Below are 13,720 nucleotides of genomic sequence, written 5' to 3' on the forward strand. Positions count from 1 at the left end.
AGTGCATTCTCTCTCATGAGAGCAATTCTCAATTGTTGACTCCATTCTATAACATTACCCCCATCTAACTGTAATTTTGGCAAATTGGCATAATTTGCCCCAGAAATGTTAGTAAGGTTACTTACTGGGGGGAGCTGTCTATGGTCCAAACTGTGATTGAACTCACAATAAGGCTTTGGGATGTCTGTGGCCATTCTGTACCTGCTTGGATCTATGTAGCTTGCTTCTCTTGTTACAGGCAGGTACTGGGCATGCGCGAAGCTCATTCCACGCTGGAGTCCATCGGGTGAGGTTCCTGTTGTTGGAGCTCCCAGGCCTAGGCCTAGGCCTGTCGGTGGGAGGCTGGACCCACCCCCGGTGGGTCCGAAGGTTCCTCCAGAAGGTGGACACCACTGCTGGATGGCTGGATCCCCGGCGAAGAAGGGAAGAAGGTGAGGAGGCGATGCGATCGTAAGTCGAGGACTTCCATGGGTCGGCAGCATGGCAGCAGCGGAGGTCGTAGGTTGGGGATTCCCTGCACCCAGCGGCTCGGCGGTGATGGCAGCGGCGGTGGCGGCGGATCCTCCCTCGTGGTCGCTGGTCCCTGGTCACGTGGATCGGCCTGGTTGATGTCGTGGCGCGGGCGAGTAGCCGGTTCTTCTCTTCTCCCTCGGGCCTCGCGTAGTTGGTGTAGCGGGTGGCAAGTTCGAGTCCTACGGTTGATCCTTCCTGCAGGTGGGCGGTTTTTTGTGCCGGTTGTTGGTGTGCGCGGTGTTTTTAGTTGGCTGTGGCTCAGTCACCTGGTCGTCGTTGGTTGTCCTGGCCTTCTTGTGTTTTCCGGGACTTTTCTTTGATTTTTTGAGTGCTGCAGGAGGCTCGAAAGCGGAGCCGAGGGCAGCGGTGATGGTCTCAATTGCCTTTTGCAACTCGAGATCGGTAGGTGTTTTTTTCTTAGTTATTGTGATCTCTTCGTGGTCGCTTTCTGAGTCCCCCTCGTCTGTTTCGGGGTTCGGGCATTTTCGCGCCAAGGGATTCAAATCCTGGCATCCCATTGGCTGGTGCTTGTCCCAAGATGGCCGCCGGGAAGAGGGCGCGAAAATGGATTCTGCCAGCTCGGGATCATCGGGTTGGGGTGGCTTACCCTTTTTTGCTAGCTTTTCTCTCTCGGTGGTCTTTGGGGCCTCAATCGCTGCTTCTTGCTGCTCGAAGAGGCTTTGAAGGTCCGTGATGAGGTTTTCTTTGTCGCTGCTTGCCTCCATCAGTTTCAGGATGGAGAGTTTGAATTTATTCATTTTCTGTGTTGTTTCTCCTTCCAGGGCGGTGATTTCCTTAGATGGCCCCTCTTCATTTGATTGTGAGTCCAGGCTGGAGTCCTGCTCGCTTCCAGCTTCTGTCTCCTCCATGGCTGTGGCTTTCGTTGCAAGTTTCTCAGCCATCTTCTTGGTAAGAGCTCTGGTCTGTACTCTGTCTGCTTCTTCAGGGTAGATATTGGGTTCAGTCATTATCTGGAGTTATGGGCAACCGACCTCTGCTACCATTTTGTTAAAAGCTGGATCTAGCCCAATAACTCAAAGACAGACTTCAATTCTTTTCTTTAGCTTTATTGTAGGTTTAATGGTACTGGAGGTCACTGACCTTGTACATTTACCTTTCAGGTATACATCTGGAATCATGTGTGGACCTCGTGGTTGGAGCTATTATACCCAGGAGGAGGGGCAAAGAGGTAAGGAGTGGTTACAGGGGTTATGGGATATGTGGTCAGTTAACCCTTGCAGGGCCGGGTGATCAGGGAGATGTTGTAGTTAGACATTTACCATGACAGAAACATACCATGCTGTCCATGCGTCAGAAAATCTGACTGACTGTTGGGTGTGTAATTATGCTGGAGATATGGATAAAGTGGTTTCTATCTTTGCCAGAGCTGTCCCACGCTCCTGGTATCAACAAAAAGCTGTAGACAATCAACTGAAATTTACGCCAAATCACTGACCATAACAGAAGTCCTACTGGTTTCTTTCATCCCACCACTGAAATCTCTTGCCCTACTTGATACAGAAACGGGACATTTTTGTATTGAATCCCATGATGTCATTACCTAGAAGTATAGCCTCACTAATATGGGTATATGGAAATTGCAATTTCACCATTGAACTTATTGCTATCTGGCAACCATTTCCTAGTAATGTTTCAATGAGGCCTTGTTTGTTTAAGTCCCAATTTGGTTACAATAAATGAAAGCATAAACCGGGTGTCCCTAGTGCAGACAACAACTGACAATTTGACCCCTGACATAAATATCCCTGCTTTGATTTTGAATCGTTTGAACGCATGGTGGCTAAGGCCAATGAAGGGAAAATCCATAAGTTTACCTTTGACTGGAGCTATAAGGTGCCAACAATCTATAATTCTCCTCTTGACGTGCCAGTCTATAGTGTTTGTTGTCAATTTTTTAACTATTCCAGCTTTCATGATTGTTACCTAAACATGGAAATGCAGATAAGTACAATAGCTCCATACATTGAATCTGTTAGAAGCAGTGAGGATGAGGCTGCGGTTGAAGAACTTCTTGCCTTTTCACCTGCAAAATTTGTTTTTGGAGTAACGTCTCCCCTCCCATTTTATTTGTGGGAATTGAGCTTATCACACACTTCCCCCTGGCTGGAAGGGCAGGTGCATTTTGGGCAGAATCTTTCCTGGCCTTCTCCCCCTGTTGAAACCACAGGATCTTCATGCTCCTGTCACTCTGTCCCAATAGAAAAGAGACATTCAGGATATATTTTCTCTATCCAATAGGTGGAATCGATTTTTCAACACTCTCATTCCACAATTGGGCATCAATGTGGTATGGGAACAATGTAAGAGATTTTCTCCTCAATATTCTCTTGCTCATAGAGTTTTCTATAATAATCTTGTATAATTTTTTTCTTCTCTTTATTCCCATATCTAATTTGCCCTTGATCATCTACTAGTTGTATTATTTTTCTTGATTCTCTTTTTTCAGTTTGTATGCTAACCATCTACCTGGTTTATTTGCGTCTTCAAAATAGTTCTGTTTAGCACTTCTAATTTTTTGTGCTAAATCCTCTTTTTCTATTAATCCCATTTTATGTTTAATTGTGTCCATTTTTATTTTAGTGTCCTTTTTTTGTGGAAATTTCTGTAATTCTTTTTCGAGTTTCTTGTGTTCATCCTCTAATGTTTTATAAGCTTGTCTTTTCTTAGTATTTCTTTTCCTTGTATAGTCTATTATCAAACCTCTAGCATAGGCCTTCATTGTATCCCAAAGATTTTGCATTGATGTGTCCTCTTTTCTATTTTCTTTTTTTAAAAAGCCTATTCTTTCTCCATTTTCTGTACAAATTCCTTTTCTTTTAGTACTGTATTATTTAAGGTCCATCTAGATCTTCTCCTTTATCCTTTCCATTTCATTGTCATTGGATTATGGTCTGCCCAGGTGTTTACTTCTATGTCAATTTCTTCTATGTTAGAAGTCAATTCCATTGTCGTCCATATCATGTCTATTCTAAACCATGATGAGTGTCTATTTGAATAAAAAGTATATTGTCTATTTTTTGCATTTCTTTCTCTCCACGCATCTTTTAAATTTATTTCCTCTACCATTTTAAAGAAAGACTTCCAAAGAATCTTTCTACTTTGCTTTGTTGTTTTCTGTGTATTGTAGTCTAATTTCTCATCTACTATATCATTGAAAGTCTCCCATCAAGGAAATATTATCATAGTCCAATTCAATTATTTTCATATGTAATTTTCTATAAAATTCTTCTTGATTATCATTTGGACCGTATATTGCTATTAAAAGTATTTTCATATTATTTATCTGTTATTTCCACCATCAAAATTCTTCCATCATCATCTGAATAAATTTGCTCTACTGGGGTTGTGTCATTGCTCTGCTAGGGTTCTTACATTGTGGCAATGAAGTAAATATTTTCCCTAATTTTGGCTGTATCAATATTTGTTCATGCTGTTTTTTAATATGTACTTCTTGCAAACAAATTATATCAAACTTTAATTTTTCTAATTTATGAAATGTCTTTCTTCTTTTAATAGCTAAATTAAGTCTATTTATATTTATTGTAATCAATTTTTCCTCTTCCATATTTATACTTTATAAGAAGGGTTTATTGCTCTAGTAGATCTTGCACATGAAGGAGGCATTTGTAAATTAATAGGTTCCTCATGTTGTGTATACATCCCTGATGGTAATCGTACTCTGTTTGCCAACATCGAAAAAATATGCCAAGCTGTTAAAAATTATAAGGATGGCCCTATTTCATCGTTTGAGTCATTTGATGATACTGGAATTGTTGAAGTATTCTCCATCTTTTCTGGCCTGGGAGGGAAGATTTTAATGTTTTTGATCACTGTTCTGTCTATCCTCCTTTTACTTTGTGTGATAATTGTGGTCTTTAGAAAGTGTGTGTCCTCTGCAGTGTCCACACCTACAGCCTCCAAGCCCTCGTCAATTCCTCTTATGGGAGTTGTTCCTCGTACTACCACTTCTCTACTTACTGAAAGCTCTTGTTCTTCTTCTTCCTCTACATTGACTAGAATCCCTTCAATAAAATCAGTGTTAACACACAAACCTTCTATGAGGTCACTAATAAAAGATCCACCTGTGCAATCAGATGGCGAACTATTATATGTCAACATGAAATGGCTCCGGACCTTTAGCCTATCTAAATCTCCTTGCAGTATTTTGCTGTAACGCTTTAATCCAAGTAATTGCCTCTCTTCATTTTAAATGAAGAATGTTTTACATATAATCTATGAGAAGTTTTGGCTTTAGCTAAATATATTAAAATGCTTTTAACACTTTGGTTTGTATTGCTCTCATGATCAGAAAGGGAGGACTGAGAGAAAAAGAAAATATCCCAATCAGAAATGTATTAGCAAGGGAGATCAGAGCAGCAAAAAGAAGCTACTCTGAAAAGCTAAAGAATCAGATCTCAACAAATGAACCAGCAAACATGTGGGAAACTTTTTTTTAAATTAAGTTTTATTGATTCCCCCCCCCATTTCCCCCTGCATATTTTATGAACAGAGTATCATAACTTGTACAGTTTAACATATTCAAGTACATTTTACTCACTTACAATTTTTGCCAAAATTTCCTTTTTCCATTTTTTAATCATGTCTTAAAATTTCTATGCTTATTTATATAAACAACATCTTAATTCACCCTCAAATTCTGATTTTTCTGTTTTAACTCATATTTATTCCCTTTTATTTTTTAATAACTCATTCTTTATCCTAGTACATTTATGCATGTTTGGGGTTGTCTTTCTTCCATTTTATCTTTTTTATTGTACAGCAATCTTTCTTTTCAATCTCTCTCTCCCTTCTTTCGTTTCTACTTTCTTCTTCCCTCTTCTCCTACTCCTTCTCTACTTCCCCTTCCTTTCTGCCTCTCCTCCTCTCTTTCTCCCTTTCTAACCCTCTCTCCTACTCTTATTTCCCCTCCCTTCCTTCCTCCCCTTTTTTCTTTCTTCCCATTCCTCTCTCCCTTCTTCCTCCCTTCCATCCAATGGTGGGATTCAATTTTTTTAACAACCAGTTCTGTGGGTATGGCTTATTTGGGTGGGTGTGGCTTGATGGTCATGTGACCGGGTGGGCGTGGCTTGGTGGTCATGTGACCGGGTGGCTGTGACTATGTGTAAAGGGACTACTCAGAGGGCTGAAAAAAGTCATTTCTGACCAGTCCTCACACTTATGACCATCCTCACATTTATGCCCATTGCAGCATTCTTAACAACTGTGTCACTCATTTCACAACTGCTTCTCTTCACCATGGTGACAAGATAGGGTGAAAAACATAAAATGTGAGGACAGTCATAAGTGCGAGGACTGGTCAAAAGTGCGAGGACTGGTCAAAAATAACTTTTTCAGCCCTCTGAGTAGTCAATATGCACATAGGGACTACCCAGAGGGCTGAAAAAAGTTATTTCTGACAGTTCCTCGCACTTTTGACTGGTCCTCGCACTTTTGACCGGTCATCATTTATGCCCATTGCAGCATGCTTAACAATAGTTCAATAGACTTTTCAAATTTATTATTAAGATCCTCCCCAAAAGAAATTAATCTTCAATTCTTCCTTTCTTTCTATATTTTTTCCAATCCTTCTTCTTCAATAATACTTTCTCCTTTAACATTGCTCCTCCCCCTGCTTTTATTTTTGAAAATTTTTGAATGTAGATTTGAGACTAATGCATCTTTGAAAATCGCTCTCTCGGACTTCCGGTTGGCACCGCAGGCTTCGTGGACAGTCTCCTTAGACCGCCAGCCCCGTGACTTCGTAAAAGCCACTTTGACAGCGCAAATTGGCTGTCTGGCGGCTGAAAAACCTCCCCTTTGGGAAAAGAAGGAGAGGAGAGCCAGTGGGTGAGAGTAGAGCTCCCCGAAAGTCCTCTGGAATAATTCCAGAGGCTTGGCGGGTGAGAGCTCCCCAGTCAGCCCACCAAGAAGCTCCGAATCTGGGACAAGTCTGTGTAAACAGAGCTAGAAGCCGCGACCGCTCCTGCTGTCAAAAGTGAGTCTGATTGATTACAAGCAGAGGCAGAGTGGAAACAGGAGAACAAGCCTTAAAAGTAACAGAGCTTAACTCCAGACTTACTTTGTTTCAAATTGAATTTCTTTGAGCTGGAGGCTGAAGATGGCGTCTTTCTTATGGTTTTGAAAGTGAAAGTCAGAAACGAAAGTGCTTATTGAGAACTTTCTGTGAGAGTGGATTTAAGCTGCTGGGAATTGAGAGCTTGTGGAGAAAAGACTATTTTGCCTGATAAATTAGAGACTAAAAATTACAAGCTTTTTAAAGTTGTTCAAGGGACTTTGTGGCTTTGAAAGGAAAAAAAGATCTTTTTAAAAGGGAAAAAAAAGATGGCTTCTTAACAAGTTAAGCCAGGAGTTGTTAAAGGAGGGGGAGGTTCTCCAGTTGTATCAGTGGTGACACAGAAAGCACAACTTCACAGAGCTGATTCACAGAGTCAGGAGGCTGCTCTTAATGATCTTAAAGAATTTATGAAAGAAGCCATGAATAATCAAGCTGCAGCAATGAATAACCTAACAGTAATTGTGGAAGGGAAATTAAAGACAGTTGAGGAGGATATAAAATCAATTAAAGAAGTTGTTGCAATAAAGCATGATGAAATAAGAGATGATATTGTTTTTGCAGTATCAGGATTGTCAAAACTTGTTATTCAAGTGGAAGAGAGAGTGGAAGAAATTAATGAAGCCAATTTAAATTTGGAAAGCAAAATGGGATATATCATGACTAAAAAAGAGAGAGTGGATGATGAATTGGTAATGCTACAATACAGATCTATGGAATTTGCCTTGAGATTGAAAGGCCTGAAAGAAAACAGCAAAGAAAATCTAAAGGATATTTGTGCTGAAGCTATTGCAGAGATAATTAAAGAAAGACCAGAAGATGTGGCAAGCCGAATTGATAAAATCTATAAGGTTAATTCCTGGCTGGCAAGACAAAGACAGCTGCCAAGAGATGTGGTGATTTATTTTACAACCAGGAGGATCAGAAATGATATTTTACAAGCTTCTTACAAGAATAAGGTTCAGGTGGCTGGGCAAGAAGTGGTGGGTTTGAAAGAAATCCCTCCAAAAATGTTGAGAAGTAGAAAGGACTTTGGTTTTTTGGTAAATGAGTTGAGAAACCAACAAGTGGCGCACAGATGGGACGTTCCAACTGGTCTAATAGTGACTTATAGTGGAGAAAGATACCGGTTAAACACAGTTTGGAAGGCAAAAGATTTTTATGTCAATGTTTTAAAGGCTGGATACCCACCCTCACCGGGGTGGGTGGGTGTAGAAAGAAAATGGAGATGGTACAACAAGAAAAAGATGGAAAGCAGATACAAACTTATGCTGAAGTTTTAGCTGGAGGAATCACCATGGAAGAAGACCTGGATCTTGGGGGCTTACCACCAACTCTGGAACCATCTAAGAAGGGAGAGACGAAAGAACAACGACTGACCCGATCAACTTATAAACTTCAAGAACAACAATTAAAAATGCAACAATCTCAAGATCTATCTCAAGAAGTTCAAAAAACAGAAGCAGTGGGGGGAGGGGGCTAGGCCAAAGAGTAAGGTGGAGGAGGATGTTCAGCTGATGCTCATGCAGCTTCAAAAGGCTAAAGATGGCAACTAAATTCCTATCTTGGAATGTTAATGGCCTAAACTCACCACAAAAAAGAAAGAGAGTATTTCATTACTTGAAACAATTTAACAATGATGTTATTTGTCTGCAAGAAACACATATTAGATTATTAGATCAAAAATATTTGATAAATTCAAGATTAGATACACACTTTGTGGCATCAGCGCCAGAGAAGAAAAATGGGTTAGTCATATATGTAAAGAAAGGACTATCAGCTAATTTAATTGAGGCAGATGATCAAGGAAGATATATTGCAATTGAATAATTAACACAGACTGGAAAAATGTTTTTAATTGGAATATATGCCCCTAATCAGCAACAAGACAAGTTTTATAATTTTTTACATACTAAAATAATACAATGGGATTATAAATCTTTTATACTAATGGGTGACTGGAATGGAGTAATAGATACACAGAAAGATAAAAAAAGTTTATCAAAGATCTCAACACGTGCAAAATTACCTAAATCTTTTTTTGATATGATGGAAGATATAGAACTGAGAGATATTTGGAGAGAATGCAACGTGGAGGAAAGAGATTTTACCTTTTTTTCTGATAGACATCAATCCTTCTCCAGGACTGATTTTATACTAACCACAAATGATTTTATTTCTAGGGTGAAGAAAACGAAGATATGTCCAAGAACTCTAACTGATCATAGTCCAGTTTGGGTAGAATTTGAACAGGAGAGGGGGGAAAGAAGGTCTTGGAGGCTAAATGAAAATTTATTTAGATATGAAGAAAATGTGAAAGAGCTTAAAAAACAAATGAAAGAATTTTTTGCTATTAATATGTATAAGGGTATTTCTATGGAAATGGTTTGGGATGCTAGTAAGGCTTATATGAGGGGTACGTTAATACATATGAATAATAAACATAGACTAAAACAACAAAAGAAGCGGAAAGAGATAGAGGAAGAAATAAAAAAGAAAGAACAATTACTTATACTTAATCCAGGAGATAAAAAAGTAAAGGAAACAATAAATATACTACGAGGGCAATTTAATATGTTAATGGCTGATCAGGTGGCAACTAGCTTACAATATGCTAAACATAATACATTTTGTAATGCCAATAAACCAGGTAGGTGGTTGGCCTATATGTTGAGGAAAAAACAGAAATCACGAGTCATTAGTAAGATAGAATTTAGAGGTAAGGAGGTTTACCAACAGAATATGATCAAAAAGGCTTTCTTAGAATTTTATACAAAGTTATATGCTAGTGATTCAATACAAGGTATAGATATAGATAGATACTTAAAGGAAAGGAATATTCCTGAATTAATGTTGGAACAGAGGGAAGGATTGAATCAACCAATAACTTCTGAGGAGATTATTGCTGAAATTAAGCAGTTAAAAATAGGGAAAGCTCCAGGAACAGATGGATTAACAGCTGTTTATTATAAGAATTTACAGTTTGAAATGGTAGAACCGCTTAGAGCTCTATTTTGTAAAATTCAATTAGGGGGAGGAGTTCCACCCTCTTGGAGAACAGCTTTTGTTTCACTGATCCCGAAGGAAGATCAAAATTGTACCAAACCTGAAAATTTTAAGCCAATTTCAATTTTGAACACTGATTATAAAGTTTTTGCTAAGATATTAGCGAATAGACTAATGCCAGTTATGCAACAAACAATTCACAATGATCAATCAGGTTTTATAAAAGGGAGGCAAATGAAATATAATGTCAGACAAATTATAAACTTATTGGAATATTTGGAAAAAAACAACCAGGTCCCTGCAGCGTTCATATTTTTGGATTCAGAGAAAGCATTTGATTGATTGAACTGGCAATTTCTGTTTAAGATAATTTTAAAAATGCATTTTGGGGAGTATTTTACACATTCAATTAGAGCAATATATCAGGAACAAACAGTACAAATAATAGTTAATGGAGGCTTAACAGATGTTTTTAAAATTGAGAAAGGTACAAGACAGGGTTGTCCTTTGTCGCCTTTGTTGTTTATTTTAACTTTAGAAGTTTTGTTGAATAAGCTACGTGACTCTGATAAAATAAAAGGAATTGTAATTAGACAGCAGGATTATAGATTAAGAGCGTTTGCAGATGACCTGGTTGTTACTTTATCTCAACCTATAGAAGTGGCTCCATATATGTTGGACATAATAGGTCAATATGGTAAAGTATCTGGATTTAAAGTAAATCAACACAAGACAAAGATGATAATTAAAAATATGTCCATATCTCAAAGAGAAGATTTAGGGAGAATAACGGGGTTTGAAATAGTTAAAAAGGTTAAGTATTTAGGAGTATATATTGCACCCTCAAACACGAAATTGTTTAAAAATAATTATGAAGTTCTTTGGCAAAAAGTACAGAAACAAATGGAAAATTGGAAAAAGCTACAACTATCATTACTGGGAAGGATAGCAGCAATAAAAATGAATGTATTACCTAGGTTTTTATTTTTGTTTCAAATGATGCAAGTGCTTAAGAAAGATGGAAATTTGATGGAATGGCAGAAAGGGGTTAATATTTTTATCTGAGGTGGGAAGAAACCAAGAGTGAAACTGAAAATTATACAGGATATACGTGAGAGAGGAGGTCTTAAAATGCCTAATTTAAGATTGTACTATGAAGCAGCTGCTTTATCACAAATTAGTGACTGGTTTAACTTAACTGAAGAAAGAATGTTAAACATAGAAGGCTATGATTTGTTATATGGATGGCATGCTTATCTGTTATATGAAAAAAAAGTGGATAAAGTGTTTAAGGGTCATATACTTAGAAATGCATTGTTGAGGGTTTGGAAAAAATATCAAAATAAGCTAAATTATAAGATACCCATATGAGCAAATCCCAGACATGCAATAGAAAGTATAAGTATAGAGCAAAAAACAGAGGTGATTACTTATAAAGAGCTTCTTCTTTTGGAAAGGGGTAAACTGCAATTGAAATCTTTAGATGTATTAAAAGAGGAAGGGATAATTTATACTTGGTTTCAGTACGGTCAGCTTCAAGCTAGATGAAGGGAAGATCAAAAAAACTGGGGGGGATTTTCTTTGTAAAAGTTTTCAATAAAAAAAGAAAATCGCTTTCTCCTTAAAGTTATCTCCTTCATTTTGAAAGCTCCATTTCTACTGTTCCTGCTATAATCAGTCACTTCCTCCCTTAAAAATTGATTCTGTCTATAAAACCAAGAATTGTCATGATAAAGTTTATCAGTCTGCAGGAAAGAGTCTATTTGCTGCTTTTCAGTTAACTGCATAGAAACCTCTGCCAAAACCTCTGTTTTCAATGTGGTAACTTCCATCGTGTTCCTGACAGCCTCTTTTCCCTGTTCCAAAGACAAATTTGTGAAAACCTCTACAGTCACTATTGCTGAGCACATTGTAAGCCGCCCTGAGTCTTCGGAGAAGGGCGGCATATAAATCAAATTTTTTTAAAAAAAAAATTTGATTTTCTTGCTCTTTTCCAGCCAGCAAATCATTTTTGTTCTCCAGATTTGAATAGTCATTTCAATTGATTCCAGTATAGCAGAAGTATAGAAATTTAAAAGTTCTTGTAAAATCTCTACAGTCACAACTTGTGAATTTGCTGGCTCATATAATAATGATCCTCCATCCTTGATGTCAGCCATATTTCAATTCCCAGTTTAAGTTTATTCAGCTATCAGGTCAATAAATCCAATAGTTTTCCACACAATTTAGAAGTATAAAGTAGTTGAGGTCAATACCATAGTCTTTTTCATTTCACTAGCACTTTAAATCTTTTTCTTGCCACATAATCCAGTAGCTTTTACAATGTTGCAGCTTTAACTATCACTTTCACTTATAAGTTTCGTTTTAAACACCCTTAAGCGCCATCTTTTTTCCTTTTTCTTTTAAACGGAGTTAAAGTTTAATACTTGCATTTTCTGTTCTCCTGATTTGCTCTGCCAGCATCCAGATTCGAATTTTCTTATAGTCCTTAAAATTGCACTGCTGGTGTGGTCACGACCCCTTGTTCTGCATAGAGCAGAATCGTCCTGGATCTGGAGCACTGAAGGGCTTTCAGGGAGCTCTCACCCTGCAAACCTCAGGCTTAAAAAAAAAGCCTGGGGGTCTAGGGGAGCTCTACCCAGACCCTTCTGCTCTTCTCTCCCCATTTTTCCCTGGGGGAGAGTTTCGAGCCACTAGAACAGCTGATTTTTGCTGTTTTAGCGGCAAACGGAATCATGGGGCTGGAGCTCCTAAAGGAGCATCCATTTGGGGAACACAGAGCCACTGGAAGTCTTTAATAATATCCCCTAGTTGGAGGAACAACCAGGTCCCCGCAGTGCTAGTATTTTTGGATGCTGAGAAAGCCTTTGATAGATTGAATTGACATTTTCTATCGAAATTAACAGAAAGGATGCAACTTGGAGAATATTTTATACAATCTATTAAGTCAATATATCAGAAACAAACAGCACAAATAATAATTAATGGTGGTTTAACAGATATTTTTAATATAGAAAAAGGAACAAGGCAAGGTTGCCCCTTGTCTCCATTGTTGTTTATTTTGATGCTGGAAATTTTACTGAGTAAAATATGTGGGACAGATACAATAAAGGGAATTAAAATCAGACAGCATGAGTATAAGTTACGGGCATTTGCGGATGACCTGGTTGTTACCTTAGCCCAACCAGCACAATCGATTACAGCCTTGATGGATATAATTAACCCATATGGACAAGTATCTGGTTTTAAAATAAATGCAGCTAAAACAAAGATAATAGCTAAAAATATGACTAGAAGCCAAAAAGAAGAGATAGAAAGAGTAACTGGATTTGAGATTGTAAAGAAAGTTAAATATTTAGGTGTTTATATTATGACCACAAATATGAAATTATATCAGCACAATTGTGAACCGTTGTGGCAAAAAATACAGAAAGAGATGGAAAAGTGCTTAACGCATTGTAAGCCACCCTGAGTCTCCGGAGAAGGGTGGCATATAAATCAAATTAAAAAATTTAAAAAATTTTTTTTAAAAAAAGTGGAAAAAATTACAATTGTCTTTGCTGGGAAGGATAATGGCAGTAAAAATGAATGTCTTACCAAGGTTTTCATTTTTTTTTCAAATGATACCTATACTTTAAAAAGATGAAAATTTGAAGGAATGGCAGAAGGGCATAAATAAGTTTGTGTGGGCAGGGAAGAAACCGGGAGTAAATCAAAAGATAATGCAAGATACAAGAGAAACAGGAGGTCTTAAAATGCCCAATTTAAGATTGTATTACGAAGCTGCTGCCCTCTCAGCAGTTACTGATTGGATAAATCTAACAGAGGAAAGGATATTAAACATTGAAGGATATGGTCTGGTCTACGGCTGGCATGGTTATTTATTGTATGATAGGAAAGTAGATAAGACTTTTAAAAGTCATATATTAAGGAATGCTTTATTGCGTGTCTGGAAGAAGTATCAATACAAATTAAACGATAAGTTACCAATATGGACAGTACCCAGACACACGATAGAGAATATAAATGTGGAGCAAAAACAAGATAAGATTACATATAAGGAACTCCTTTATAAAGAAGGAGTTAGATTACAACTAAAATCTATGG

At 37.8% G+C, this 13,720-nt stretch overlaps 1 long non-coding RNA gene across 1 annotated transcript in view; it reads left to right on the plus strand.

The window, feature by feature from the left end:
• Positions 1–246: 246 nt before the first annotated feature.
• LOC132709450 (uncharacterized) overlaps positions 247–13,720 on the plus strand; it is a 38,527-nt gene continuing 25,053 nt past the window's right edge. The window contains exons 1-3 of the long non-coding RNA XR_015733920.1: positions 247–431; positions 1,296–1,422; positions 1,635–1,702. This is a non-coding gene — a long non-coding RNA (uncharacterized LOC132709450). The remainder of the gene's footprint in view (positions 432–1,295; positions 1,423–1,634; positions 1,703–13,720) is intronic.

This window comes from Pantherophis guttatus, chromosome 4 (assembly GCF_059756535.1).
Source record: "Pantherophis guttatus breed Tessera chromosome 4, ASM5975653v1, whole genome shotgun sequence".
In the NCBI taxonomy this organism is placed as follows: domain Eukaryota; kingdom Metazoa; phylum Chordata; class Lepidosauria; order Squamata; family Colubridae; genus Pantherophis; species Pantherophis guttatus.